The sequence below is a fragment of the Hemiscyllium ocellatum genome, unplaced genomic scaffold (genome assembly GCF_020745735.1).
Source record: "Hemiscyllium ocellatum isolate sHemOce1 unplaced genomic scaffold, sHemOce1.pat.X.cur. scaffold_316_pat_ctg1, whole genome shotgun sequence".
Classification (NCBI taxonomy): Eukaryota; Metazoa; Chordata; class Chondrichthyes; order Orectolobiformes; family Hemiscylliidae; genus Hemiscyllium; species Hemiscyllium ocellatum.
This window is the reverse complement of record NW_026868336.1, coordinates 496,046-522,654: the sequence shown is the minus strand read 5'-3', so window position 1 is coordinate 522,654 and position 26,609 is coordinate 496,046.

Genomic DNA, 26,609 nt, shown 5'->3' with positions numbered 1-26,609 from the left:
AAGTTTTTACATTTCACTCTTGTAAATGTATGCTTCATAAACCCATCATTTCCTGTCTTAGACTGCTCAATGATTGATCTTCCACAGCCATACAATCACTGAAGCAATCTCTGTACACTCAGAAATACAGTACAATCTACATTAGTCCCACTTTCATACATCAGGCACATAGACGTGAGTGCTTGTCCACGTACCTTTTAACGGCTGTACGATGACCCACAACAACTGCACTCTCACAAAAATGCTTTCCAGACGCCAACGTCCTTTGGGTGAAAAACCATCCTGCAATCCTCTCTAAACCTCAAATCCTTCACTTTTAAAGTGTGATCATTTGTTCTTAACCCTCTGACTTAAAGGAACTGCTGCTGTCTATCTACCCTGTCTATGCCCTTCGTAATCTTGCTCTTCTAAATCACGTTCCCCTCAGTCTTCTCTGCTCCAAAGTAACCAACCCGAACTTATCCAGCCTCCCTCCATAGCTGATATGCTCCATTCCAGACAACATCCTGTTGAATCTCCTCTGCGCCACGTTCAGTGCAATCACATCTTTCCTGTAATGTGGATCCCTGAACTGCACGCAGTATTCCATTTTGGCCTAACCAAAGTGCCATATAGCTCTTGTAATCTATGCCTCGATTAGTAAAGGCTTTGCCTGCTGTCTCCAATTACTTCTTAACTAATATATTAATCAGTCCCGTCACATTCAGGGATGTGTGGAGAAGCACTCTCTGAACTTGCGAGTCCGCTGCTATTTATTGGGTCCTCGCCTGTCTGGTTCCTTCCTTCAAAGTGAATCACCTCATATTTATCAGGGTTACATTCCATCTGCCATTGATCTGCCCATCTGACCATTCCATCCGTATCCTCCTGTAACGCAAGATCTTCCTCCTCACTGCCAACCACCCGAGTAATCTATGTGTCAGACACAAACCTAATTATTACATTCACCCCATGCCCCTTCAGTTCACATCTATATCATTTATGAATTCCACAAATAATAAGGGACACAGCACTGACGCACAAACAGTCTTCGACAACCACCTATTTTCTGCAATTGTTTCTCGAACACTGATCTGATACTCACTGGTCTGTAGTTCCTTGGTTAATCTCTACAGCCCTTCCCATACAGGGTGTTGTCCAGTCCTCGGCACCTTACCTGTGACCAGATTATATTTAAACATTTTCAACAGCGCCTTTCATCCCTTGTCTACAACAACAGCCTGAGATGTAACTGAGCTGGAACTAGGGACGTGTCCAATTTTATACCAGCCAAAGCTATCAATCGTTGTATACATCTTACATCAATCTGCTCAAGAGGTTCTCAGCCCATCTTCTAGAATTCTGTCTCTGCATCCTCCTTCTCCCAAGTAAAATAGGCATGAAGCTCTCATATATCAATCTATCAATGTTCACCAGATTCACAAACAGATCCCGCCTTGATCTCAGGCCAAGTTTCGTCGGCAGAAAACCTTGCTATCTAAGGGATTAATCTGGAGAATGTCCATCCAGTGTAAGGGATCAGTATATTTTATTTAGATCAAGACATCAAAATTGTGTACAATGCTCCAGGTACAGTCTAGGAGAAATTGAGGACTGCAGATGCTGGAGATCAGAGCTGAAAAATGTGTTGCTGGTAAAGCGCAGCAGGTCAGGCAGCATCCAAGGAGCAGGAGAATGGATGTTTCGGGCATAAGCATTCCTGAAGAAGGGCTTATGCCCGAAACGTCGATTCTCCAGCTCCTTGGATTCTGCCTGACCTGCTGCGCTTTTCCAGCAACATATTTTTCAGCTCCAGGTACAGTCTCGCCAGCACTCTGTGTAACTAGTGCAGAATGTTTCTACTGCTCGTGTGAACAACTTACTGCTGAAGCTGGAATCTGAACTGAAACTAACACATGCTGGACACCACAGTGAGTCAGACAGCATCCATAAAAGAGAGCAAGATAACGCTTTGAGTCTAGTTGACCTTTCATTGTCTGTATTCGAATTCCCTTTAAATGAAGGCAAACTTAACTTAACATTCCCTATTTGTATATGTTCCTCCCAATACCCTTTGCTTTAATGTTTTCTGCTGAGTTACTGTGTGTGCTGATTAAAAATCCTCCTGAATATCTGACTATATCGAATACATTGCTTTTCTATGGTTAGGTCTACAAGATATATCTTAAAACAAAACGCGTGTAAATTATAACTTCCCTTTCATAAATGCAGAATAATTCTCTTGAAGTTTGCTTTTCCTTTTTCAGTGTCCAATATCACATTCGTTATGATAGATTGCAAAGGATTTTTTTTCCTGCAGATGACAAGTAAACTGGTCTGTAGTTTTCCACTCTCCTTCTTCCCTTATATCGTTGGAATGCATTTATATCCTTTCAAATTGAAGACAGATAAATGCAGTCAACAACAATACAATCCATCTATGTATTGCTGCTTTCTCTGAAATTGCAGTATGAAGTATATCTGGTTTAACAAATTTATCAATCCTCAATCCAGGTATGTTGTCATATACTACCACGTCACTAGTATGAATGATTTTAGTGTTTAGTTGCATACGTCCTATGGTATTTCTGGGATATTTTCTGGATCTTCGTCTGTGAAGGCAGACATAACGTAACAGTTTCGCCTCCTTGTCAATTTTCTGTTCTCTACAATAAATCATCCTGTCCACACATTCACTGTGCCACATTTGGCCTTGTTTTCATTTTCCTTTCAAATATGGACATACACTTTTCGCCAGTATTTACCAAGAACAAAAATAAATCCAGCACAGGAACAGACACTTCGGTCCCTCCAAGCCTGCACCGACACAGATCCTCTATCTAAACTTGTCACCTATTTTCGAAGGATCTGTATCCCTCTGCTCCCTACCCATTAATGCATCTGTCTACATACATATAAAATGTCGCTAACGTGACCAATACTACCACCTCCGCTGGCATTGTGTTTCAGGCATCTGCCAGTCTCTGTGTAAAGAACTTTCTGAACATATCTCCCATAAACCTTTTCCCTCTCATCTTGAATTCCTGACCACTAGAAATTGAGTACCCATCTCTGGAAATAGGCGTCTTGCTATCCACCATGTCTATACCTCTCATAATTTTGTAGAACTCACTCAAGTCCCCCGAACTTTTGTCAGTCTAATGAAAATAATCCTAATCTACCAAACCTCTCTTCATAGCCAGTTCCCTCCAATTACAGGAAATATCCTGGTGAAACTCCTCGGCACCCTCTTCAAAGCATCCACATCCTTTTGGTAAGGTGGCGATCAGAACTGTACGAACTATTTGAAATATTGTCGAACCAAAGCCATAGACAACTGTAACATGACCTGCCATCTCTTGTACAAAATATACTCTAAAACAATCCCTCCTGTGGATGACGATTTAACTGGTCTGTACTTCACAACTTTCTCTTTTCTGCCCTTCTTAAAATGGTGGAATGCAGGAAGCAAAGTATGCTGTATGCCAGCTTGACCACTCTATAGACCTGCCCCTCGAAGGAACAGTGGATCTGAACATCCAGATCTCTATACATCAATTTTGCCCAGGGCTTTTTTCCATTTACCATATAGTTCATTCTTGAATTGGATTCTCCAAAATGCATCATCTCACGTTTGCCCAGATTGAACTCTATTTGCCATTGCTCTGCACAACTCTCCAATCTATCTATTTTCCGCTGGATTCTCTGACAGTCCCCTTCACTTTCTGCTACTCCACCAATCGTAGTGCCATCTGCAAACTTATTAATCAGACCAACTTTACCTTCCTTTAGTTCATTTATGTATATCATAAACAATAGCGGTCCCAGCACTAAACCCTGTGAAACACCAGCCAGAACAGTCCTTCATTTTGAGAAACTCCCTTCCACTGTTACTCTGTGTCTGCTGCTGCCCAGCCTGTTCTCCATCCATTTAGCTCGTAGACCCTTGACCCCTTGCAATTACACGTTCTCCGTGAGCTTACCTCATCAAAAACCTTACCGAGGTCCATTATATAACATCTACAGCTTTTGCATGACTATCAATTTTCGCTTCCACAAATAAATCTATTATGTTTGCGAAGATGTGACCTCCCCAGAACAAAGCCTGGGAAGGTCTTGTTTGGAGTCCGTCTGTGTCGTACTCTGGAATCAGACGGGTTTATTTCAAAGCAGAAATTTATAAAATGCCACATTGACTGACGGTCTACAAAGTGCATGCACTTTTTTAAAAACAAAATTGAATGCATTTGCAAATACGAATCTGCAAATTCAAATTCACCCCACAGATTTATGCGTGTATGAATGCAAGAAATGCGGAGTCTTTGTGCGCGGGGGTGGGGGAAGAGTGAGAGAGAGAGAGTGTGTGTATGTGTGTTTGTGTGTGAGAGAAAGAGAGAGAGAGTGTGTGTGTGTGTGCGCGCGCGCACATGTGCATGCAAGGGTGTCAGGTGTGTGTGTCCTCGTTAAGATACAGACAGATGTGGCAGATCCCTTTCCCCACACAGACTAACGCTCTGGTTTCAGAGCTTCCACACTCTGCAGCCTCTGCGCCATTTGTTGTTCATGTTACAGACCCAGAGACTGTCACTACAGTCCCCATGCTCCATCCAGAGTTGGGTCTCAAAATCCTCAGGTCTCACTGAATGTCTGGGGCAGCTCACAGCACACCCTCCAGCAAACCATCCCCAACACCTCCACTAAACTTTTAATAACAGGAGTCAATAAGAAGATTTTCATAGAGTGATAGAGTCACACAGATGTACAGCATGGAAACAGACGTTTTGGTCCAACCCATCCTTGCCGACCCGATATCCCAACTCAACCTAGCCCCAAGCCCTTAACCCTCCTGACCCTTCCTATTCACAACCCGATTCAAATGCCTCTTAAATGTTGCCATTGTACCAGCCTCCATCACTTCCTCCAGCAGATCATTCCATACACGTACTACACTGTGCGAAAAAGTTGCCCCTTAGGTCTCCTTCCCCTTTCACGCTCAATCTATGTCCTCTTTTTATGGACTCTCCGACCCCAGAGAAAATACTTTGTCTATTTACTCTATCCATGCCGGTCATATTTTGCCAAGCTCTATAAGGTCACCTCTCAGCTTCCGACGCAAGTTCGATGCCTGCCCCTTTAAGATAATACTCGAGGGGCTTCCTCGTGCTACTGACCACACGATCAGCTGAGAGGGACAAACACAGGTGTTCAGTGGACAGCTTCAGACTAAGTTTCAAAGACGTGAGTCAAAACTGCTGAATCCCTCCTGTCCAACATGGATCATTAAACTATCAACCTTTTTTTCTTTCTTCCATGTGTGTGGGAGTAATGCAAGAGCACTGCAGGATTGCATATATAACATGGAACATGGGGCACACGGGGAAGTGAACAACAGCCCACAGACACCATTTTATTGTTTCTGAGATTCACATATCAGCACTCGATACAATAGGGAGCCAAAACTCAAGGGCAGGGAAAGGTATGGAAGGACAGAAAAAAATCACATTAAAGATAGAAACAGATACTTAAGACAGCGATAGGCCATATTGGTGAAATATGGGGAAAAAGACAGGGCAGTGTGACTAACTCGGGAGCTCTGCAGACTATGCCAATGTGTTGCTTCGAAAATGAACTATCTGCCCAGCGTGGAGAGCTGTGCAGACTGCACCAGTGCATTGCTTAGTAAGCTGAACTACCTACCCAGCATGGGGAGCTGTGCAGACTGTGCCAGTGTATTGCTCAGTAAGCTGAACTATCTGCCCAGCATGGAGAGCTGTGTAGACTATGCCAGTGTTTTGCAGCCTAAGTATTGACCGGGGATGGGATGTAGTCAGAGGGACGAAATGCAATCTGTAACCAGAACAGAACAGAACATAGTGACGTCAATGCTTTCAATATTTAAGCAGCAAGGGCAGTGATAAAATGAATCATGTTTCACAGTTGCAACGAGACAGGTCAACATAGAGGCCAATGAGTAAAACTGCCAGAAGCAAGGAGGGAGACAGTGAATTAACAAGTTCATTGCTGCAGTTAGTAGTGGTTTACAAAGTGAACATCTCGATTTAGAGTCTCAGCAGAAACAATAACTGCGACAATGATAGTAGAGTCAATGAAAGGACAGCATTATAGTCAATCATGATTGATAAAATTAATGACTGAACATTGAGAATTACCAGGGACACCAACGAAAGCAAGGATTGGATAATAAAAGTATTGAATAATGTAAAGTGCATATTCTATCCGCCACCATAATGGGTTTCGATAATAATATGTAGAACGAAGCCAAACATCCCAATATAAACTCCTGTCCATTCTTGAGACATTCCAGCCTAATGTTCTCAGATTGTGAATCATTGTTGGAACATTCCAATATAATGTTCTCAGATTCTGACCCATTGTTGGAACATTCCAGTCTAATGTTCTCAGATTCTGATTCATTGTTGGAACATTCCAGTCACTTGTGCTCAGATTCTGATCGCTCAGCACTGCATCTCTTGAGCTGCCAATCACTTTTAATGCAGTCGGTGGTGCTACCACTCATACTGTGGAATAGCACATTCAACGGAACCCATTTATCATTGAAAGTCGGAACCCCTCCACTGGGATGATTACAATCCAGGGAGACTGGCATGAACCACAGTCACTAAACTAAAAGGCTCAGTTAACCCCTTCCTTTCGTAACTTTTCCTATCCCAATAAAAGGGGACATTTACTCAGTCTGGGCAGAATAAATGGGCGTTGCTTAGGGACAGACCATAAATCTCTCAATCTTCTTATTCTTTCTTCCGTGTATGTGGGAGTAGTGCAAGAACACTGCAGGACTGTATATATTACATACTGTTTATAAAGGGAGATAGAGCATAATAAACAGACCGGCTGCATAAGGTGACCAGTGGGGGCACTTCCATAGACAAAAAATCAGTGTCCACTATTTATTGACCATTGGCGTTGTGCACTGCTGCTCCTTATGATATCATTCAGAGTATTGAGACTGCTGCTCAGGAAAAGGAGAAGGTATTTCTGTCCCCATGTGTCTGATACAGAAGGACAGGAGGAGACCATTCAGCCTCTTGATCCTGTTACAGATGGACAGTGGGAGGCCATAAAGCCTCTCGGGTGTGTTTCAGAGGGACAGGAGGAGGCCACTCTGCTTCTTGAGCCTGTTATACAGTAACTAACAGTTTTAAAATACTTATGAAGAAGAACAGCCCTGAAATAAATGGTAAAGTTCTAAATTGAATCAGGCCAACTTTGAACGTTTTATATTGGCAACTTCAAAAGCTGCTTGGGAGAAGCTCGTGACAGGTTCTAGATAGAGTATCTTCCGGTTCATGAGCAATGCAAGGCTAGTCGGGAATGCTGGATGGCGAGCGGAATTGAGGTTCTGTTCAAGAAAAAGACGGAAGTATATGATAGGTACAGACAGGAGGGATCGAGTGAATCCAAAGAGGACTACCAGGGCTGTAGGCTATTACCCAAGAGGGAAATGAGGAGGGTAAATTGGGGGCATAAGATATCTTTCGAAAATAAGGTAAGGGACAATCCAAAGAAATGCTACCAATACATTGAGGTCAAAAAGTAACTAGGGAGAGGACAGGGCCCTTTGAAGATCAGAAAAGTGACCTATGTGTGGAACTACAGGAGATTGGTGAGATACTACATAAATATTTTGCATCAGTATTTACTGTGGAGTAGGATATGGAAGGTAAAGAAATTGGGGAAATGAATGGTGATATCTTCAAAAGCGTCCATGTTACAGAAGATGAGGAGCTGGCCATCTTAAAATGCATTAAGGTACATAACTCCTTCTGACCTTTTATGTGACTCTTGGATCGGCACTTGGAAGTTAGTACAATGAAGGGCACATATGTTAATCTGATCTTAGAGTAGGAGAAACTGCCGGCACAACATCAACAGCTCAGGGCCTGTCCTGAGCTGCACTGATCTGTGTTCTATGACCTGATCAGGTGTACCCCAGAATCTTATGGAAAGCTAGGGAAGTCATTGTTTGATATCTAGTTGAGATTTTTTTTATCATAGACAGCCACAGGTAAGGTTGTGCCATTGTTTAAGAACAGTTGGTAAGGAAAAGTAAGGAAACTATAGACCGGTGGGCCTGATGTCATTGGTGGGTAAGTTGTTGCAGGGGATTCTGAGGGACAGGATTTACTTGTGTTTGGAAAGGTAAATTCTGATCAGCGATATTCAACATGACTTTGCATGCAGGAAATCTTGTCTCACTAATTTGATATAGTTTATTGAAGAAGTGAAGAATAAGATTGATGAAGGCACAAAAAATCGAACTGTGGAATAGAATATGGACTTTAATAAGGCATTCAAAAAGGTTCCACGTGGTAAACTGTTAAGCATGGTTAGATCACATGGAATACAGGGAGAGTTGTAGCTAATTCGCTCAAAGGTAAGAGATGAAGGTAATCTGGTGCGGCATATTTTATTTGGACTGGAGGCCTGTGACCAGCAGTGTACCACAAGGATCTAATGGATTTTGTCATTTATGTAAATGAGTTGGATGTGAATATTAGTAAGAATGGTTAGTGAGTTTACAGGTAACACCAAAATTGGTGAGGTAGTAGACAGTAAAGATGATTAACTCAGAGTAAAACGGGACCCTGATAAGATGTGCCAAAGTGCCGAGGAGTGGTTGATGGAGTTAATGTCAGACAAACGGAAGGTGTTCATTTTTGTGAGCCAAATTGGGTCGGCACTTGTAGGCAGGATCCTGGGAAGTGTTTCCAAACACAGACAGCTAAATAGAAACTATAGAAACCCTGCAGTGTGGAAACAGGCCATTTGGCCCATTGAGTCCACACTGACCCTCCAGATAACATGCTGACCAACACACCCATACGTTACCCAGTGACTGTACATTTCCCTTATACAATTCACCGAACCTGCATTTCCCTGGGTACTTAGGGGTAGTTTAGTGAGGCCAGTGAACCTATCCTGTGCATTTTTAGACTGTGGGAGGAAAACCAAGCACCCGAAGGAAACCCACACAAACACGTGGAGAAAAAGCAAACACCACATAAAGAATGACCAAAGGGTAGAATCGAACGGAGGTCATTGGTTCGAAGGCAGTATTGCGAGCCACGTTACCACCTAACGACCATCGGGATGAGTGACTTATTTCTCCCATTTTCTCTGGATCTGTCACATCTGTTCAGATGATGATGAATTTCAGCGTGGTGCCTCTGTCAAGCCCTCCTTAACCTTCACCCCAGAATTCACATTCTAATGGACAGGGCCTTAAGCTGTGACTGACACATTGCCTGCAGAGCTGCCCTCACCCCTTCTCCTCCTATCCAGATCAAGTGTTCCATTAATACTACAGCATGCAAGATAATTGCTGATTAAAAATAAAACAAAAAGCTGCATACTTTGGAGATCGGTAACCAATACTGTTCTGATGAAGACTCCCCCAGATTTGAAACATTGACTCTGCTCTCTTCTGACAAAGGATTGTGAGAAAGTGACAACTGCAAATGCAGTGAATTCTAAAGTGAATTCCTGATGAAGAGTTTATGACTGAAACATAGTCTTTCCTGCTCCTTGGATTCTGCCTGACCTACTGTGCTCTTCGGGGGCCACACTTTTGGACTTTTTCCTTCAGATGCAACCAGACCTGTTGAAGTTTTCCTGCAAATTCTTTGTATATAATTTCCTGTTTATAACATAAACAAAGATTTCCCTGCAGCATTGTCTTGCATGCACATCTTCCACCAATGTTTGCTTCTTCTTCTTTGTTCTAAGCTGCAGTCAAACTGTTTCTGTATAAACTGAGCACTGTAGTCAGATGAATGGTAGATCCAGCGAGATTTGTCTTGATGCCGTTCTCGATGTTACAAAATCTTGCTGCAATGTGTTCGACAAACACATGGATGAGAAAGGCTGAGATGGATATAGGCCAAGTACAGGGATATGGAGTCAATGTGGACTGACATTTTGGTCGGAATGGACCAGTTCTGGCTGAAGGGCCTTTCTCCGTGCAGTAGGATTATACGACTGGAAATGAAAGTAGTTTGGGATATAGACAAGCCCGCGGAGGGGTGGGGGGGAGGGGGTGTGCAGGGGGTTTGAGAAACAATGTCATGGAAAGATATGTTCACAGGTTTCAGAATTCTGAATGTAGACATGTAAATCGCATCTGACAACATAAGCCAACATTACCAGGAATGATGGGTGAATGGAATATTGGTGTGAGTTCAGATGATGGAGAGTTTTGGATTAGGGTTTGTTCTGCAGCTTTGTATGTGGGAGTGGGGTGAGCAGAGTCTTTGACTCCGCGGTGAATCTAATTTCTCTCAGTGTCATTTTAATTGAGTGACAGAGCGATTGTTTGTATGAGACTGAACTAGTTTCCTGGTGCTATCTTATCGAATTCACCTCATTCACTATCCGCCCCACCCCAAGGTGTTCCTGTCATTCAATGCCAGCCTGATTCTCCCACTCAGCAGGTTTGGAGGTATTCACCATCGCTGTAAATCTCTGGATATTCCGTGATCCCTAGCACTGATGCCAAAAATAAACGCCAGTGGGCAAATAATTGAGCTTTCTCAGTTCGGAGATGCCCTGCCGAGATGAGGCGGAGCATGGCAGATAAGACAATAGATAATAGACAATAAACAATAGGTGCAGGAGCAGGCCATTCGGCCCTTCGAGCTTGCACCAACATTCATTATGATCATAGCTGATCATCCACAATCAGTATCCTGTTCCTGCCTAATCCCCATAACCCTTGATTCAACCACCTTTAAGAACTCTATCTATCCATAAGGGGAAATTACAGCGCGGGTTTGTCGACAGGGGCATTGATGTCCTGGTGGATGGGCTAGTAGAAAGGGTGACCATTCTCTTCTCAAAGGTAGTCACACCTGCAGACCCACCAAGCATGGTCTGAGCTCTACCACCCAGCTCAGTGCAGTATCTGTGGTCTGAAGAAATGTCCAGCAATGCAGGACAAGCATCAATAACCTTCCCCAATCTGTCAGGATAAGGGTCATTGTATTCTCTCTGCTCCCTCACATTCGCTGTATATCTGTTATAGCACCTACCTCAGAACAAGGCTCATACTCCAACATTCTCACTGCTGTATGCAGCATATTCCCCTCCTCTCTCTAGCCTTTGTGATACCCCAACTCATTTATAGAATGCTCTGGAGAGTGCTAATTATGGAATGTTCCAGATAACGTTCCAAACAATTCCCGGTTTCAGGAGGATGACAGTGCCCCGGTGTGGAAAGCATGAGGGGAAGGAACAGTGTGTTTTTAAAAATTAAAATTACATGCACACGAAATTGAAATCCATCATGAGGCCATTCCGTCCTTCAAATGTGCTCTAACATTTAATAAGATCGGGAGTGATCTAACTGTCTCCTGAGCACCATGTTATAGGAACTTTCAGTCATTCAGCCCCCGGCGTCCTGTCACTGACCAGATGACACTCAGGCATTTTTATCCTGGGTTTCTTCAAGCATGTGTTCCTTAGGCATTTCCCATCGGGATGGACTCTACTACCAATATGTCCCATCAGCTTTCTACTTTCATGCAAACTAGGCATCTTTCACACAGACCAATCAGAAATATACTGTTATTTAATAGTTGTCGATATCTAAACACAATTATTATTCTGGTTATTTTGTTTGTGTCACCTTATTGCATTCAGCTCAAGATAGCATCTAAACACTTGTTTCCACAATTTCCAGCAGAGAACATTTTTATCCTCAGCTGGTAGCTTGACCGTAACGTGAATTGTACCTTTTTCCTTGTTATGTAAGTTTCTCTTGCCCTTTGTCTGTGAGTGTTTCTGTCTGAAACAGTTACACAGGCTCCCACTCTGTTGGCTGGACGTCTGGTGTGTGATGCAGAGGGAGACCAATAGTGCAGGTCGATTTCCCACACTGACAGAGGTCACCATGGAGGGGACGTTCTCTCAACCTCCAGGGCTCAACTCCACTCTGCTGCTAACCCCGCATATCCCTCAACTCGCTGATATGTCAAAATCCAATCCAGCCCATCTGTAAAAACATTCAGTGGCCCAGCCTTCACAACTCTCTGGGTTAGTTAAATTCAGACTTCACGACCTTCTGAAAGAAAACATTTCTTTGTATCTCATTTTCAAATCGATATTCCTTATTCTGTCTCTGAGTTCGAGACTCTGCCCAGGTGTGGAAACACATTCTCAGCATCTACCTTTTGAAGCCCCCCCCCCCCCCCACCGCATCCTTTACGTTTCAGGAATATCACGCTCATTCATTTCAAGCACAATGAATAATCGCGTCACCATTTTAGATAATTGAACCCTTCCATCCAGGAACCTGCGCACTGTATCAAAAGAAATGATGTAAGTAAATTGGCAAAAAATATAAAAACCACACTGACTTTATGTTTCATATGCAGGAATACTCCAATTCCTTTTTACTGCTCCTTTGTTGGGAGTCTTCTTCATTAACTAACAGCCTGCTTCTGGTTCGCAGTGTCATCCTCAAACTTGGATGTATATTGCATTCAGCTCCCGTCGTCAGGCTGTCAGAATAGACTGTTAATAACTGATGCCATCGGACTGTTATTTGTGATACTCCAGTAGATATGTCTTTATCATAACGATCCATTAATCCTGACTCTCCGATTTTCATGTGTTAACCACGCGTCATCCCATGCTAATACATTGTCCATAACATTATGAACTTCTGTCTTGTGTAAGAACCTTTATTTTGTGATACGTTGTGGAAGATCTCTGGAAAGCCACATGCCTACCAGTTCCCCTTCATCAAGTCCGCATGTTACATTTTCAGGGATCTCAGAATAACTTTGCAGACAAAATATAGTTTCCCATTCACAAAACCATGCTTTTCTAAATGCCCTTCAACTCTTTCCTTAATCACAGACTCTCGCAGATTCCCAGTAATAATGGTTAGGCTAAATGTTTCCTGCCTTCTGTCTCATTCCTTTCTTGAAGACAGGCGCCACGTTGGAGGTTCTCCAGTTTCTTTGGAATACTCCTGAAATCTAGAGAGTTATGGAATCTTTCACACTGTACCACCAGTCATTCTGGAACCACTTTAAAAAAAAAACTATGAATTAATGCTGACCGGTCTACCCTTACTCTTGTCCATTTGTCAAAAAAACCTTGTTCCTTTTGTTAGAGACAGTTCAGAAACTTGCCTCCTATTAACATTTTGTTTATATCATTGACATGCTTACAGTGCCTTCCCCTATGAGGAACAATGCAAAGTAATGGTGTAATTTATGCCTGTTCACTGTAGCCAGTTCCCCAGTCACATCCTCCAAATGACCTCAATATACTTTCCAGACTGCATTTCGACCTAAGGTCACACACTCATTTTGAACTATTTTTTAAATACGCGGAAAATTTTGTGATGCTTGTTTTTATATTTTTTTGCCAATTTACTTATATCATTTCTTTTTTCCCCTTTCCTCGCTTTCTAAATTCATACAGTCACATCACGCACAAACAGACCCTTTGGTCCAACTTGTCCATGCTTAACTAAACTAGTCCCATCTGCTTTCACGTGTCCCATATGCCTCTAAACGTTTCCCATTTATATATTTGACCAAATGTCTTTTAAATGTTGTAGCCGTACTTTCATCTACCACTCTTCCTTTTGCAGTTCATTCCATACACACATCATCCTTAATGTGAAAACGTTGCACCATTGGCCCTTTTAAATCTTCTCCCTTTCCCCTTAAAGCGATGTATTCTATGTTTGAACTCCGTACCACCACCCCCACTCCCGCCACCCCTCTCCAGTGGAAGACACCTTGGCTCTCCACCCAATCGATGCCTCTCGTGAGTTTATAAACTTTTATAACGTCACTTTTCAACCTTCTCCACTCCATCTAATACTAACTTCAAGAACAAGCATTTGATCGTAAGCACTGGAAATTTGAAACAATATTCAAACTGACAGGTAAGCAACACAGAGAAAACTTTATACTGTGATTTGTTTTTTTTTCTCCAAGTAACAATGCTAAGACAGCGTGAAACCTTTACCAGTACCATTAGGAAGTCAAACACTTGAATTCCTTTGTCGAAATAGGGTGATGATCCCTACACTGAAAGTGTATCTTTGGCCAAATCCAAAGTTGGAAGGGGAATTCTTATACCACACGGTAAGCATGCAGTTACCTTTAGCAGAGTGAGATGAAGGCTGGTATACTTGTTGAAATTTGGATCACAGTGTGAATTCAGTGCAAAGGGGGAGGTATTTTCAGTAAGGTTTATTCCAACAAAGAAACTTTCCAGAATGAGATGAGAGTGGAAAGTATAAAACAACATGAATGGAGAGGTCGAGTCACACTGAGACCAGAGGCAAAGTGGCAGCACCAAACACAGCTTGATGCTAGTGAAGGGAAGGTAAACCTGATCAAAGAGCCTCAGATCGGAACCATCATGTGAGAGAATGTACTCTGTAATTGGAGAGGGATAACCTAGAATCAGGAAGAGGAGATGAGCAAGGAAGAGGATGCAGCAGCAATGGCACGGGTATCTGGAGGTAATTCAGGAAGCACAACTGAAATTCATGGCCAGCATCTGGGCACACACAATGCTCGTTAATTTGCGAATGAATAGTATCCTTCACAGATTTCGTCAACCACTAGCAGTTCATCTTCTTCGGAGTCCTTTTTGAATAGAAACAATAATTGCTGAGCGTTATGGGCTATCTGCTTGAATGTCTGCTCCTGTATGTCCACTGACCTTCCTCTGGGTCTATCTCCACATCCCTTTTCAGACCAGATGAGAAACAGAAATCTTCAATTTAAATGTTCGGTTATTTTCAATCATTCAGGAGGAACTTCTGCATGGGGCTGAATACACGATCAGCGGATGCTGAATACATTCTCCAAGTTTCTCCATCTCTGTTGCTTCTGTTTGATGAAGTCACATTTCGATGAACTGCCTCTGACGTGACCTCCTTTTTATCAAACCAGAAATCTCCTAACTCCGGTGGATAGGGCCTTCAGCTGTCACTGTCCCATCGCCTACAGTGTCGCCCTCACTCCGTCCCCTCCTTCCCTGAACAATGATATATCTCCCCTTGTCATCACTTCCTACTGCACTAGAATCCACATTCGTGGAATCATCCTCTGCCACTTCCACCACCTCCAGCAGGACTACACCAACAAACACATCTTTCCATCCCGTCCACTGTCAGCATTACATGGGGACCATTCCTTCTGTGACACCCCCATCACCCTGAACACTTCCCCACTCCCCCCACGACACCTTCCCATGTAATTGCAGAAGCTGCAACACTTGCCCAACTACCTCTTCACTCCTCACTGTCCAAGGCTCCAGTCGCAACTTGCAGGTGAAGCAGCATTTCACTTTACACTTTCAATCCAGTCTCCTGTCATTGCTGCTCACAATGCAGTTTCCTTCACACTGGGGAGACCAAGCAGAGACTGCTTTAAGGAACACTTCCACTCTATTTGAAGGAATAATTCTGACCTTCCCATTGCTTCCCATTCCAATAACTTACGTTGCTCTCATGCTGACTTTTCCGTCCTGATCTGCTGTAATGTTCCAATAAAGCACATCCCAAGCTGGAGTAACACTTCCTTTTATACTTTGGTACATTCCAGCCTGAAGGAGTTCATATTCATTCTCATGACTTCACAGCCTGACCCCATTACGTCTGTTTTCTATGTTTCATGCATTCTGCTTGCTTGTCTGTGACTTGTTTATCTTGCACTCAATTGAGAGAACTCATTTCTCACATTTATACTTTAATTTACACCCATTTTATATCTATTTCCCTTTCACCTGGCATTGCATCTCCACATGCTCTGTTTCCCATCATCCCTCGTCCACTTTTGTCAGGGGATTAAGAAGTTCTTTTCAGTTCTCAATAAGGGTCACGCGGGGCTTGAAACACTATCTCTGTTTTTCTGTCTCCACAGATGCTGCTAGACACGCTGAATTTCTCCAGCAATTTCTGGTTTTGAACAGCTTTAAAGACGTGTGTCAAAGCCGCCCAAATGCCCTGTCCATCATGAAGCACCATACACTGAGAAGTGAACAATAACGCAAGATGTAGAAATTCATTGGTTCTGAAACGAAGTAAGACTGGCATCATTGCCACTACAGAGAGCTGAAGAGAAACAGAGGGAAACACATTCAATTTAAACACCGAAGGTGGCAGGACTGAAAGGGAAAAGATTCAGATGAATGTTAGAATTAGAATCGCTATAGTGTGGCAACAGGCCCGTTGGCCCAACAAGTTAACACCGATTCTCCGAAGACCCATGGCCATATCTTACATTTATCCCTGACTAATGGACATAACTGAACACTATGGGCAATTTAACTAGGCCAATGCACCTAAGCTGCACATCTTTGGACAGTGGGTGGAAACCAAAGCACTTGGAACAAACCCACGCAGACATGGGAAGAATGTACAAGCTCCACATAGACAATCCCCGGAAGATGGAATTGAATCTGGGCCCGTACTGTTGTGAGGCAGCAGTGCTAACCACGGACCCACGTTGCTGCCGGGTGGGGCAAGTTTTGGGGTTTTGAGAATCATGACAAGTCAGAGGTGTGACACCATGGACCAACGCTCATAAGAATGAGAATACTTAAATGGAAGTGTTACGATATCAGTAATCAGAGTAGGTCATGGGCTGATGTGTGAATGAGTCTCGGTGTGAACTGGGGGACAGATAACAGAATTGCAATGCAGAAATTGCAACTCAAAACTGAGAATTTATGTGGTACTGTCGATCACAGCTGGACAGAAGGCGAATTGTATTGAATTACAATCTGCAACATTTTGTCCAGGATAATCCCTCAGTCTGTCATTCCCATGAAGCTGATCGATGTTTAAGAGATGAATTGGTGAATGTACCAGTGGCAGAACCATATGTACCTAAAATGATGACATTCCATTTAAAGCTACTGCACTTGACCACTGTACTTTCATTCCAAACAGCAGGACTGATATCTGAGAGAGAGGGCGAAATGAATACAAAACAAACAGGTCAGATAGAAGCTCTTCAGTTCTGCCACAGACAGTCAGAAATGGAGTTGAACTATGAAACAACTGACAATAAAAGAGGATTCTACAAATATTATTTAAAAACAAGATTCTTTAATGGGATTACAGCGTCACTGGTTTCGTCATCATTTATTGCCCAGATATTAGTTAACAGTCAAAGACTTTGCTGTAGGTCTGTAGTTACATGTGTCCAGAGCAGGTATGGATGGTAATTCCCTTCCAAAAAAGGCATCAGTGAACCAGATGGGTTTCTCCCACAATCAGCAATTGATTCATGATCATCATTACACACTTAATTCCAAACATTTGTTGGATTTGAATTCCACCATCCACTGTAACAGGATTCGATCTCAGGTCACTAGAACATTACTGGAGTTGTTTGACTAACATCTCAGCAGTTTTTCCTGTGGCTGTTGCTCTATCATTCCTCGAAAGAGTGGAACCTTGCTTCACATCAGTGTAAAAGACAAGGATGTAGTGACTACACCATCCTCAGCCAGAAGTGTTGCTTGAATAATGCCCACAGAATCACAGATGCCAGTCTTCAACCAATTCGATTTACCACACGTGACATGAAGAAACAGTTGAATGCAGTCATTACGACAAAGGCAATTGGCCCTGACACCATTCCTGCAACAGAACAGAAGACTTGTGCGGCACGCCAAGCCGTGTCACTGTGCACGCTGTTTCATTCCAGCTCCAACTCTAACATCTCCCTGGTAATGTGGAAGATTACTCAACTATGTCCCGTCCCCTAAGTGGGGAATAATTACAATCTGATCAATTACCACCCCGTCAGTCCTATCAAGACAGTAAAATTGGTTAGAGTCTTCCTGACAGAGCTGTCAAGCAGTACAGAAATAATCAGCTCAGTGTAGTTTCCCATAGCTCCCCATGTGGAGATGGTGCTGTTGTGGAAATGCCACTGGCTACTAATCCAGACAAAATAAAAGCTTTGGCAGCTGTAAAAGTTAGAAACAATTAATAAAATATCGAGATGTAAAATCTGGTGCCAGTAATACTGACCCTGAAGCCCATGTCAATTGTCAACATAAATTTGCTTCTCCAGTGTACTTTCAGGAAATGAATCTCCCGTGATTTCCTGGTCTGGCCTAAACGTGATTCCAGATACACAGATATGTGGTAAACTTTTCAATGGTCTCCGAAACTGCCAAGCTAGGCCGTTGTATCAAACTGCTCCAAGGTCTTAATTGATAAACTTGGACAGAACCCCCGGAACCAGCCTCTGTATTGGAAAAGAGAACTGGATTCACAGTCCTGTCGACCCTGCAGGGACTTCTTCCCTGAAATCTGAGAGTTTGTAACAACATTTACAGAGCTTTCCCACAGACTGCACAGAAACATCAGGAAAGGAGTAGGTCATATTACACATTGAACCTTCCCCATTCTAGGTTTTGGCCAAACATCTCTTCAATTCACTTTTCCCAAATACTGCATTATCTATATCCGTTGAACTGATTAACTATCGGGAATAAAAAATGAAGTAGGAACTTCGGTCCATCAACTTTCAATATAATGATGGCTGACCATGTATCCCCATCCCAAACTCTTGCTTCAACTTCATCCCTTTAGTGTCTAGATATCCTTATTTATATTCAGTGCCTTTGCTTCCACAGCCTTATGAGGCAGAGAATTCTCCAGGTTAACCAGTCTCTGAGTGCAGACATTTCTTCTCATCTCAATGCAGAGTGACCTGTTTGCATCTAATACTGTGGGCCCCTTGTTTGAGACATTCTAGCCAGGGGAATTATCATCCCTGCTGACAACCTGTCTCGCCATGACAGAGTTTTATATATGACACGAGATCTCCACTTATTTCATAAACCCCATGGAATACAGGCCCAGTCGCCCCAAACTCTGCTCCTACAACAAGCCTGTCATCCCAGAGATCAGTCCGATTATCCTTCGCTGCTTTCCCTCAATGTCAGGTTTATCCTTTATTAGGTAAGGAGACCAAACGTGCACACAATACTGCACAACTTTGAGATGGGAACTCACCAAGTCCCTGTACAGCTACAGTAAGACACCCTTACTTCTGGATACCAGTCCCCTGGAAATGAAGGTCAGCATACTAATTATCTTCCTATCTGCTTTCTGTTGCTGCTCTCTGTGACTGGTGTACAAAGAGATCGTGATCCTTTTCAATGAAACAGCTCCCCACTTGGTGTCTCTATGTACACTGGGCATGTGTCAATCTCAATTCCAGTACTGACTTCTGGTTTCAGGATTCACCGCCCTGCATTGACCTCAGAGTTTAGTGAAGAAATCAACAAATGTATACACAGAAGAACCTTCATAGAGCAATAGGTTTACAAGAGTTCTTTTTGAAATGTTAGCCGTTATTCTATATTTCCAAACAATGTGCTAATGTCACGTCTATCCACATTGTTCTTCACCTGACAGGTATTTCCCCATTCCCTCCAATTGTCTCAATCATCTTTGAACTTCTTTACATCCTGACCACTTACTCACAATCTCAATTTGGGGCCATCAGCAGATTTGCAAGGATTACATTGAATACCCTTGAACAAATGTTTGATATGCTTTCTAAATAGTTCGGTTGCAAACACAAATTCCTGGATTATCATACTAGTCATTGCTTTCCACTCCAAAATATATAGAACTGTTTTTGCTGATTCACGTTTTCCTTTCAACTCTCCCATTCTCAACCCATGCTAGGAAATTAGATCCAGCTGTTGAACACTGTTATGGGCCAGGACAGACCTCCTCAAATCATTTCAAGAAAGTAGCGCAGACCCAACATTTGCTCATTGTTTTAAGCAGGTGTAAGGTGGATTTTCCAGGAGTGACGCAGCTGAATGAAAGACATACAGAAGAGGATAGCAGACAGAATAACTTAACTATCTGAAAAACCAACAAATTATCCCAATTTAATGATGTTGTTCCAAGAACTTGAAACAATCCGCATAAACACACCATGGCAAAAACAAAAGGAAAAATAAACCCCAGGTTCTTACAGGAGAGATGTCAGAGTGAGGGCGAATCAGAATGGGTCTGCTTCTTTGAGTCTGGTAGCTTCACGACTGTTGCCTGCTTTCAGCAAACAGCAAGACTGAAAAATCAAGCCAAACAAACCAAAGCAGAGGGTCTGCGCTGTTATTCTGCGCTGGGAGAACTGGCTACTTCCCTTTCCTCAGAACAAGAGAACAGAAGGACTAGCATCAAGAGTAGGCTGGCTGGCTATTCGAACCTGCTCTGTCATTTAATAGATTATGGCTGATCTATTCGTACACTCAGATCCACTTACCCGCGATCGCACCGTATCCTTTATTTACTTCATTCTTCAAAATACCTTAGCTTTAAAAGCATCAACTACCGCACTGAGCAGACAATTCCATAGAATTAGAACATTCTGGATGAAGAAGTTCGTTCACAATTCAATTTTAAATGTACTTCCTTCACCTGCCAGTGGAAACATACTCCCTACTTGTATGTTATTCATTTCCTTCATTATTCTGTATGTTTCGATAAGATCCGAACCCCATCCTTCTGAATTTCAATGATTATCATCCCAGTATACCCAGTCTCCCTCATAAACCAACTCTCAACTCCGGGTTCAAACCAATGAAACTCCTTGACCCATCCAGTGCCAGTACATTCTTTCTAAAGTAAGGCAGCTTAATAACAGAGGGTAGTAGTTGATGGATTATGTTCATCTTGGAGCGCAGTTACTAGCGGTGTACCACAAGGATCTGTTTTGGGACCATTGCTTTTTGTTTCTTTATAAATGATCTAGAGGAAGGACTTGAAAGCTGGGTAAGCAGTTTGCGGATGACACAAAAGTCGGTGGAGTTGTGGATAGTGAGGAAGGAAAGTGGTAGGTTACAGCGGGATTAGATAAGTTGCAGAGCTGGGCGGAAATGTGGCAAATGGAATTCATGTAGCTAAGTGCGAAGTCGTTCACTTGGTAGGAATAACAAGATGATGGATTACTGGGCTAATGGTAGGCTACTTGGTAGTGTGGATGAGCAGAGGGATCTGGTGTCTATGTATACAGATCTCTGAAAGTTGCCACCCAGGTAAATAGTGCTGTGAGGAAGGCATATGGTGTACTGGGCTTTTTTGGCAGAGGAATTGAGTTCCGGAGTCCGGAGGTCATGTTGCAACTGTATAAGACTCTGGTGAGGCCTAATCTGGAGTATTGTGTGCAGTTTTGGTCGCCATACTATAGGAAGGATGTGGAAGCTTTAGAACGAGTGCAGAGGAGGTTACCAGGATGTTGCCTGGAATGGTAGGAAAATCTTATGAGGAAAGGCTGAGGCACTTGGAGCTGTTCTCATGGAGAAGAGAAGGTTTAGAGGAGATCTTATAGAAGTGTATAAGATGATTAGGGGTTTAGATAGGGTAGATACTAAGAACCTTTTACCGCTAATGGAGTCAGGTGTTACTAGGGGACATAGCTTTAAAATTAAGGGGTGGTAGGTATAGGACAGATGTTAGGGGTAGATTCTTACACACCGGTTGTGAGTTCATGGAATGCCCTGCCCGTATCAGTGGTGAACTCTCCTTCTTTATGGTCATTTAAGCGGGCATTGGATAGGCATTTGGAAGTTATATTGGCTAGTATAGGTTAGGTAGGATTCGGTCGGCGCAACATCGAGCTCGATGGGCTGTACTGCGCTGTATCCTTCTATGTTCTATGTTAATCTTCACAAAATACTCCAGGTGTCGCCTCACAATCACCTGTAGAGCTGCAAAATATCTTACCTGCTTTTAAATCCATTCCTTCAGCAATGAGGGAAACATACCATTTGCCTTCCTCAGTACTTGCTGTATCTTGTGTGTTTCATGAACATGGATACGCAGGTCCCTCTACAGAGCAGCATACTTCAACGTTTTTTGCAGTTCAAGTAATAATCCTTTTTACTGGTACTCCTAACAAATAGACTTGCCTACTCACTCAGAGTATCTGTGTTCCCCTAAAAGTTTCACTGATCTTTGCACACTTCACTTGCCACTCATTTCGTGTCATCTACAAACTTTGACAAACTCCGAATGCTCCCACACCACATCATCTCTACAAATTGTGAATAATTGCAGCCCCAACATGATCCCTGGAGCACGCACTAGTCATGATTTCCGATTGAATAGCACTCATTTAAGCACACACTTTGCTTCCTGTTAGTCAACCAATTTCTATCCATACGAATATTTTTTACTCATAACGCCTTTATCATATGCAGCAGCCTATTGTATGGCACGTGTCGAACACCTTTTGGAAACCTAGATACATCACATCCACTGAAGCCTCATTGCCTTCCTTGCTCATAATGTTTCATAAATTTCCAAAAGACTTGCTAAGCATGACTTGCCCTTCAGGAAACCATGCTTTGTCTGCGCAATGGCCGATTCTATGAAATGTCTTGCTATTTCTCCCTTGAGCATACACTCAAGCATCATTCCGACTATACAGATTAAACTAACTGCTCTGTATCCCCATCTTTTATCTACTAGCCTTTTTAACGGTGGCGTCTCATTTGCTGTTTTACAATCAGCTGGAACTGCCCCAAAGTTCAGCAAATATTTAAAACATTCCCACAATTGAACTTGACGTTACCTCCGCTATCTTTTTAGTACGCTGGAATGCATTTCATTAGGGTTTTGTCTGCCTTTAGATGCATTACCTTACCCACAACTACTCCACCGTAATAATGATTGTAAACATGTCCTAGCCTACCCTCATCTCTTTGTCAATTACTGGCATGTTATTAGTGTCCTCCATTAGGATGATTGATACAAAATACCTGCTCAATGCCTCAGCCATTTCATCCTATCCTATAACTAAATTCTCCATCTCATCCTCCAAAGGCCCAACATTTACGTTAGCCACTCATTTTCATTTTATATATTTAGGGAATCATCTGCAACCTTTTTCATATTCTATTTTTTTTTTCTTGTGTTCTATCGTACTTTTCTTTATAGCTCTTTTCGTGGCTTTCTGTTGAGTATTAATGATTTTCCAATCTTCTAGGTTCCTGCTTTTCTTGGACATTTTGCATGCCTTCTTTTAAACTTGGTAGCCTCGCTTATTGCTTAGACCCCGATGCAAATTACCCCTTCTTCTTAGAGTCTTTCTTTCACTGAATATACTTTTTCTAAGGACTTTGAAAAATTCCTTTGAAATCCTCCACTTCTCGTCAACTCTCACCATAAAGTATTTGTTACTAGTCAACTTTAGCCTAGCCCTCCCTCATTCTGTTGTAGTCTCCCTCGTTTAAGCACAGAACCCTAGTATTTAATTTTATCTTCACACTCTCCAACTGCATTTTAAATTTAGCAATACTGTGATCATTCCTTCCAAGTTGATTTCTAACTATGAGGTCATTCATTTTTCCTGTCTCATTACACAGGGCCAGATCTAGCATAGCTTGCCCTTCTTGTGCGTGCTTTTATTTTAGAGCAGTCAAACCCAGACATTTCGGATTCACTGTCTTTAAGACACCTTTGAAAAAAAAACAAGGACTGCATGACCTTGTTAAAGGTGTAGCATTTTCACAACATTAGACTTGGGACTTGATCAAAAAGTTTCTGAAAATCGCAATTCACTGCATCTATTGCTTCGCCATAATTTATTTCCCAGCGGTTTCTCAAGTATGATTCACCTTTAATAATTTGGCATTGACCTGAACCATGTTCATTACTTTCAAATTAATTTAATTCTTAAAGTTCCCTGGCAAAGCATTCATTCTAATAGACTGTTGTATTGTCCTGATTGCTTCTTTGGTGCTAAGCAGACTGTAATTCCCTGCTTTCTCCCTGCCTCCTTTAAAAATATTGGGGTTATATTTGCTGTTCTCAAATCTGTCAAAATCATCAGGAATTTGGAAGACAGCAAGCAAGTATCCATTATTCCCATGGCACCTCCTTTAGGAATCAGAGATAAAGATTATCAGCCGTGGGGATTTATCAGATTTCAGTCCAAATTTTTTCTCCAAAACTGTTTATTTACTGATTTGATTGTATTTCCTGTTTTTTTCTCAGTAGACGAAGAATTGCTTGGAAGTTTTTAATTTATTTCTTTCATGAAGGCAGAACTGAAGTAGTTACTTCATAGTCTGCCATTTTCCTGTTCTCCATTCATTAGATTTGGACTGTAAGGACGCTACAATTATCTTCTCCAACATTTCATCTTAATATATTGCATTTTGAGAAGCTTTTACGTTTCACGATTGTTTAATGCACTCTTCCGAAACCTATTACTTCCTGTCTTAAGCTGTTCAATGATTGACCTTCCACAGCCATACAATCACAGAAGCATAGCTTGTGTAGCATCAAAATTACGGAATTATGTATATTATTCCAACTTTACTGCAACAGTCCTATAGCCATGAATGGTTTGACATTTCAAGTGCTCGTCCAGATACTTTTTAATGGCTGTGAGATTACCCGTGATAGCTCCCCACCACCCACCACCCCACCCCTCAGGAAGTGCAATCCGGACCACATCACCCTCTGGGTGAAGAACAATTCATGAATCCTCTCTCAACCTTAAAGCCTTCCTTTCAAACGTGTGCTCCCCTCTTCTTGGCCCTTTGACTGAAAGGAACAGCTGCTGTCTATCCACCCTCTCCATGCCCCTCGTAATCTTATCCATCTGAATCACGTCCCTCAGCCTTCTCTGCTCCAAAGTAAACAAATGGAACTTATGAAACCTCTCTCCATAGCTGATATGCTCCATCCTTGGGGGCATCCTGGTGAATCTCTGTACTCCCTCCAGAATAATCAAATCTTCCTGTAATATAGGTCCAGAACCCCAAATTTTATTCCATCTTGGCCTAACCAAAGTGCTACATAGCTCTTGTAATCTATGCCTCGATGAGTAAATGCTATGCCTACTGTTTCCAATGATTTCTTACGTAACCTTTTATCCTTCCCCGTTATATTCACGGATATGTGAAGAAGCACCCCCTGAGCTTCCTGGTTGTGCTGCCATTCATTGTATACTCTCCTGTCTGGTTCCTTCCTCTAAAGTGCATCACCTCATGTTTATCAGGGTTGTATCCTATCTGCCATTGATCCACCCATCTGACCATTCCATCTGTATCTTCTTGTAACATAAGAACTTACTGCTCACTGCCAAACACCCAGCCAATATTTGTGTCAAACACAGACTTATTTATCACGTTGCAGCTCCCCATCCACATTCACACCTACATCATTTGTAAATACCACAAATAATAAGGGAGACAGTTCTGATCATTGTGGTACATCAGGTGACACAAACAGCCTTCTAACTCCACCTATTTTCTTTGCGAAATTTTCTCTAACACTGATCTGAAACACCCCGGTCAATAGTTCCCTGCTCTATCTCTACCACCCTTCCTATAAAGGGTGTTCTCCAGTCTTCGTGGCCTCACCTGTGACCAGATTCTATTTAAACATTAGCATCAGTGCCTTTCATTCCTTGTCTCCAACAGCAGCCTGAGATGTAACTGATCTAGAACTGGGGATTGGTCCAGTTTATACCAGCCAAAACCATAAATCCCTGCTCACATCTTACATGAATCTGTTCAAGGCATTCCAGTCCATCTTCTTGAATTCTGTACTTGCCTCCGGCTTTTTCCATGTAAACAGACGTGACGTTCTCCTACAACAATCAATCAGCTTTCTCCAGTTTCAAACACAGATTCCGCCTTGATCTCAGACCAATTTTCCTCAGCAGGCCATTGTACTATCTGAGAGATTAATCAGGAGAGTGCCCATTCAGTATATGTGATCAGTATATTTTACTTAGATCAAGACATCAAAATTGTACAGGTACAATCCAGGTACAGTCTCACCAACCCTCTGTGTTACTAATGCAGAATGTCTTTACTTCGAGTAGGAGCAAATCACTGCAGAAGCTGAATCTGTATTGACACCAACACATGCTTGAGATCACAGTTAGTCAGACAGCATCGTAAAGAGAGAGCAAGCTGATACTTTGAGTCTAGCTGATTCTTCATCGGCTGTATTCAGATTCTCTTTAAAGGGAAAGGGGCGCAGCACTGACACCTGTGGCACACCAGCGTACACCGTACACACAAACAACCTTCTACCACTACCTATGTTCTCCAATAGTTTCTCTAATGCTTACCTTTCCCCTGTTTCCATATGTTCCTCCCAATGCATTTTGCTTTAATGTTTTCTGATAACTTACTGTGTGTGCTAATTGAAAGTCCTCCTGAATATCTGACTGCACCACGTTCACTGATTCGCCATTGTTTACATCTACAAGAGATATCTTCAAGAATAAAATTGTAAATTATAACTTCCCTTTCATAAATGCAGAACAACTCACTTGAAATTTGCTTTACTTACTCAGTGTCCAATAAGACCTTCCTTACAATAGGTTGCAACAGATTCCCTACTGTGGATGACAACTGACTGGACAGAAGCCCTCCACTATCCCATTCCTTCCCTTTGTTAATAATTTGAATGCTTTTGACCTTCTGAAGCGAATACAGAAAAAATTACAGTGGTCCCTATTGCAATCAATATCTTTATGCTGTTTACTCTGAAATTTCAGTTTGAATTGGCATCTGGTCTGTCAGAATTTTCAATCCTCATCCCA